The following is a 6,000-nucleotide window of genomic DNA, read 5'->3' as shown; positions in this document are numbered from 1 at the left end:
TAGAATGAGGAGCCTCTGGCCCTGTCTTTCATGGGATAAGGAATGTGGTCACCAGCTTTTATCAAAATTAGCCAAAATTAGCCATGGCCTAGCCACCAGTAACCCACCCAGCAATCTCTGTTTAGTCAGCACCACTTAGACAGCACCTAAAGTCAAACTACTGTGCTATAATAAGGCTGCATCATTATAACTTAGGGTTTGTAGATTTAAACTAATTCAGGAGTCAGTCGGGGGACCAAATGGAGAAAGTTTTGTTATTAGGTGGCAATTTGCTTAGTGAGTAGGATGCAATGCATGCTTGAAATCTAGAGGTTGGGGAGCCACTGCTCTCATGGGAGAGTTAAACATGAAAGCAATGATTTCAGCACAGTGTAATAAATGCAGGTACAAAGGCACATAGAACCAGGGGATAAGAGAACGATAGCTTTAGTATGAGTAGAGGTAAGGTGCATCTTGTGGGAGTGTATGAAAAGGGGACTAGAAAGGAAGATTGGAGCCTGATTGTGAGGGGCCAGACCAGGAGTAGATCCTTAGGAAGTAGAATTGCCACTGGCCCAGGAACTAGGGATGTTGGGGGAGGCTTTCCCAGCTCCTTGGGAAGGATTTCTTGCCTAACCCTTTGCTTTAAGGCTCTCTTCTCTCCTTCCTTTCCTCCTGCCCCACATTTCCCGTGTATTGCAGACCCAGAACATCCTCACAGCCTGCTGCTCTAATTACTTCATTCCATTTTAATTCTGCTGAGTTAGGAGCCTGTGAACTCAAGAGGAAATTCATACAAAATACCCACCAAATTGAACGTGCTGGCATTTTAGAAACACATCTGACCCTATCTGCCCCTTCATGTTCCTTCCTCTAGCACTGCCTCGACCAGCCTCAGATTGAAAGAAAAATCAAGGGTAGGATATGCTGATGGGAAGAGGTATGATAGCTGTGATGGAGTAAGATGTTGGATTTGACCGACTCGTTTGAACCATTACTTTGGGGGGCGGGGGGAGAGGACAGGGTGGAGGCTTTCTGATGCGGGGGCGCTCTTCCTGGACACTTTTGGAAACTGATGGGGCCCATTTCTGCAGCTCCAAAATACTGTAAGTATATGTGAGTCATAATGTTTATCTTTCCCAGAGATACTTATGGGTTAAGAGAGATGGATATTTTATTTCAAGTTATTTTTTCATGAAGATAGAATGACTTCTTACAATGAGGGGACTACAGTTTGTAAATCAGTAGTTCTCAATTTTTTTGGTCTCAGTATTCCTTTACAATCTTAAAAATTATTGAGGGCCTCTCAGAGCTTTCATTTATGTGGGTTATCTATCGATATTTACCGTATTAAAAATTAAAACAGAAATTACAAGTATTTATTAATCCATTTAAAAACAACAATAAACCATTATATTTTAACATAAACAACACATTTTGGTAAAAATTGATAAGATTGGCATGTTTTACATTTTTGCAAATCTCTTTAATATCCAAAGGGATACACATTTCTACTTCTGCATTCAATCAGTTTCAATATGTTGTTTTGGTTTAAATCTATGAAGAAAATTTGGCCTCATGGAGTTAGGAAAGGGAGGAATATTTTATCTTTCAAATAATTGTAGATATATATTTTTTGATACTACACCAAAACTCGACACAGGTTCTTAAAGGTTAGATGCAATGTGGAATCTGAAACTGTATCAATCAGATCCTACTGTATTACATTAAAATTCATTAATTTATCTTATACTTTGAATAGATTTTGTAAGATCATGTATTTGTCATTTAAATAGTATAGATTCTCTGAGTCATACAGATCTTTCTAATGTTGATACATTTCATTATGTGGTATTTTAAAAGTCACATTCATTGTCTCACCATCAATCTCTTTGGAGAAGTCTTTAAGCATTGGAAAGCTGTCAAGTTCATGGTGGCAGATATAAGTGTTCCAAAATTCTAATTTTCTCTTGAAAGCTCAAATTTTAACATTGACAACAAATGCTTTGAGTTGTTTTCTTTGAAGTGACAGGCTTGCTTTGTTCATTTTTGGGAAACTGTCTGCCAAACACTCAAATCTGAATAATCTTAGTTTGTCTTTCAGTCATTCTTCGAAGAAAAATAATGTTCCATGAAAAAAGAGGTTAGTTCAGCTTGAAACTCAAACAATTGCAGATGTGCTTTTCTTGGAGACAATCATTGTAGTTGGAACACAGCAGAAGCACTTTATGTGTACTTTCTATTTTGTCAGACAGATTATTAAACATACTCAATTGTTGAGATTTGGTAAAAATTAATCATTTTTACTGTTTTATTAAGAATATTCCTAAGTAAAAATAAATTTTTTACTGCATATGTGTTGCAGTGAAGAGTACAAGGACTACTAGTACAGTTTAGTGCCACTGCTTTGATTTGTGTCAAGGTGTAAGCTGTTTTACTCACTGTTGCTTTTGCACCATTAATGCAAATGTCAACACATTAAAAAAAAAAGCAAATAATATCTTAATAGAGTTAGGGAAAATCATTTTAACCTTGTGGACACATAGAGTCTTGGGAACCTCTCAAGGGTCCATGGATCATACCTTGAGAACCACTGCCCTAAATGATATGTCCAAGTTTCTCAGGGTTTGACCCTAGGTCCTCTTTTCTTCTCATTGTCTACTTAGATGAACTCATCTACTGCTTTGAACTACCTCTGAGCAAATGACTCATATACTTGTTATCTTGAGCCCTGACCTCTACCTGGAGCTCCAGACCCATGTATCCAGCTGCCAATTCAATTTCAGCACATGGATGTCTCAAAGGCTCCTAGGACTTCACTTTTATTTTCTCTTCTATCCAGTTGTATAAGCCGAAATTCTTGTCCTCACCACATTCAACCTCCCCTCTTATCCAGTCAATCACCAGGTCTGAATTTTACCTCCTAAATATACTTGGAGTCTATAACTTCTCTCTCTCTCTCTTTTTTTTTTAGGTGAGGCAACCTTTGGTTGACCTCATAGATTGCAAGGATGCTGCCAGCTTACAATCCCCCCCTTTTTTTTTTAATTTATTTTTTACGCCTACAGCACCTGGTCTTCCTAGGTACTAACCAGGCCTGACCCTGCTTAGCTTCTGAAATCAGACGGGATCAGGCTTGTTCAGGGTAGTATGGCCATAGACCATAACTTCTGTTTATTGCCATCATCACCACCACCACTACCAAAGTCAAAGACACCATTCTCTCTTTCTAGAATCCTATAACAGTCTCCCTGTAATCTATTCTCCTCATTGTAACTGAGTGATGTTTTCAAAACACAAATCTGACCATGCCAAAACCCTGTTTAAACCCTTCAATGACCTCCCATTGCTCTCATGATGAAGGTCAAAATCTTTAACGTGGTCTGACTCCCAGTCTAAGTCAGGTTCTTTGGTGTATGCTCTCCTAGAACATGTTCCTGCTCTTCATAATGTTTATCATGGTTTGTACTTATATATTCATGAGTAAGATTGTTTGATTATTGTCTTCTCTGATGAAATTATAAGTTTCATGAGAGCAGACATTTTATAAATATTTAATTGTTGAGTTAATGAGCAAATGAGGCCTAGGAAAACTCCCCTGGGCATAGATTAACCACTGAAAAATAAATCTTTTGTCCCAGGCCCCTGAGTTGGGGGAAGACCTATTTTTATTTCTATTGTCTCATAGGATTTCAAAAAATGCTGCCTTGTCCTAGGCTTTCCATCAAAGTGTCTTCCTAAGCACAGGGGCACATTTATCTTCCTTTTGACATAGAAGCCCTCTTTGCTCCCCATCATTCATGCTGCCAATGCCCCTTGGAAAAGGTTAGCTAGCAATACTGGCCCTTCAGGTATATAAAGGAGGACACCTCATCTCTCTCCTACTAGGTGTTTGGTTAAGAGGCATATTTTAGCAAGAGAAAATAAAATATATCAAATGGAGTTGCCAAGAGGGAAACAAAAGGAGAATGAGTCATGATGTTTGTCTTTGGGGAGATTTAATCTGCTGCAGAAGACAGAACCCCATCTTGGTGGGGTGTATGTGTGTGTGTGTGTGTGTGCATACATGTTTTGTTTTGTTTTGTTTTGTTTTAGCTGAGAACCATATAGCACTGGAAGTGGCCTTTCCTACAGAAGGGAAAAGAAACCAACATTTATTAAGCACCTACCAACTACTTTGAATTTTGTTTTTGCATTCAGTCTCTACAACAACCCTATGAGGTTGGAATTATTGTCCCATTTGTATAGATAAGAAAACCACTGAGGCCCAGAGAGATTAAGCAACTTATATAGAATGTTAAACCTATTTACCCACCCACTCCATAGCTCCCTTTAAGAGATTCTGTACTGGCCAAAACTTGGCTTCAGTCCACAATATATGGTATATTACACACACCCTTTCCGGTGTCTTAAACCATCACTTAACCACTTCCACCCTTCTCTGCCCTAGGTGATTAGACCACAGGAAGGTTCTGACCAAGGTCAGTCAGTAAGTACCTAGGCTGGTTAGTCATCTCTAATTTACGGCCTAGTGGGAAAAAGACAACTGGGCCAATCAGATTCTTTATCTTAGAAACCTCAACCTAAAGCAAAGAGTTCCCTGGCAGCAACCAGAGCCTGGAATAGAAGCAGACTTGCCCAGTATGTTTGAATCCCATGAAGGGCAGTTGGAATCTGACAAGGAAGAGCCATGGCTTCCAGCTGCTAAGGAGTCTTGCATCTAGATTCCTTCCCAGCTTCAGCACCTGTCTTATGAGAGACCCCACGTGGCTTCTCATGTATTCTAACACTAACCTTCTATGTCTGAGCTAATTTGTCTCATAAGAGTTGGACTCAAATGGGTATAGAGTGAGAGTCAGAATCTAAACCGAAGCCCATCTGACCCCCCAGGCCTTGCTCATTTCATTATTCCACACTGTAGGGGGGTAGTCTGAGCAGTCAAGAGCCCAACACCTTGGGGATGAACACAGTCACCTTTGGAGAGAAGTGCCAATTTAAAGGAGGATATGTGAGGGACCCTCTCCTGCTGGATGCTATGAAGTAGTCAAAACACTGATTAATAGTGCCTGATTTTGCTTTGGGAATCTTTCCTGAGAAATATAAACCATGCTGACTAGAAGCCTTTTTACTGCCAGCCACAGTTCAGTGTGCGACATAGTGTGTTAAGTCATTAGTCGTCAGTGGCATTACTCAGCAATGCCATTCCTGAAATGGCCCTAGACCTTGGGCAGCTCAGGGTGGGGAACCACAGAGAGCACAGGCTTTGGTGTTGGGCAGACTGGGATTCAAATCCTCTTCCTGCCTGCCTGTTCTCAGGAAAGGCAGCACCACTTTCCCAATCTGTTCCTCGGTGTCTTCCTTGTAAAATGGAGATTTCTATCTCACAATAAGGATTGTAAGAGATAAATATGTAAGTTAGTGTTTAATGGGTATAGATTTTTAGTTGGGTAAGATGAAAAAGTTCTGGAGAAGGATGGGTAGTGATGGTTGCACAACAGTGTGAATGCACTTAATGCCACAGAATTATACCCTTAAAAATGGTAAATTCTGTTATGGATATTGTACATTAAAACAAACAAACAAAAGACTTTACATTGGTCTCCTATGTAGCAGGTGCCTTATAAATGCTGGTTTCTGTCTTCATCCCTTGTTGCAGAAGTCGAGGTCCAGTCAATCTCAGTACCCTTAACCCAAAATAATCCTCTGGCCTTTCCTTCAAGACCCTGAGGCATGGGGCCCACCACAGCCCCCTACCCTAGAGAGCTGGAGGCCCACTGGGGCAATGAAGTAAAATCCTCAGACCTGAGAGAGTAGGACTGCTGTGAGATGAGCATTTTCCAGGGCAAGAGGCCTGGATTTTTGAGGCTGCTGGGACAGAAGAGAGCTGAGTCTGAGATTTTACCAAGCTCTGCCTCAGGATGCCAAAGCAGTGTCTGGGGATCTGACTGCTGAGATTCTCTCTCCTGGAGAGAGGAGTGCCGGGGAGGCTCCTCGTCAGGGAAGAGTGGATGGTTGAGCTGC

General features: G+C 40.7%; 1 protein-coding gene and 1 pseudogene across 1 annotated transcript in view; one reads left to right on the top strand and one right to left on the bottom strand.

Annotated features, from left to right (window-relative positions):
• CTNNA1 (catenin alpha 1) overlaps positions 1-6,000 on the top strand; it is a 301,788-nt gene that overhangs the window by 62,112 nt on the left and 233,676 nt on the right. The window lies entirely within an intron of this gene.
• LOC112472028 lies at positions 3,039-3,141 on the bottom strand (annotated as a pseudogene).

Source organism: Pteropus alecto, unplaced genomic scaffold (assembly GCF_000325575.1).
Source record: "Pteropus alecto unplaced genomic scaffold, ASM32557v1 scaffold78, whole genome shotgun sequence".
Taxonomy (NCBI): Eukaryota; Metazoa; Chordata; class Mammalia; order Chiroptera; family Pteropodidae; genus Pteropus; species Pteropus alecto.
The sequence above is the reverse complement of the archived record's forward strand: the minus strand, read 5'-3'. Positions and strand labels throughout refer to the sequence as shown.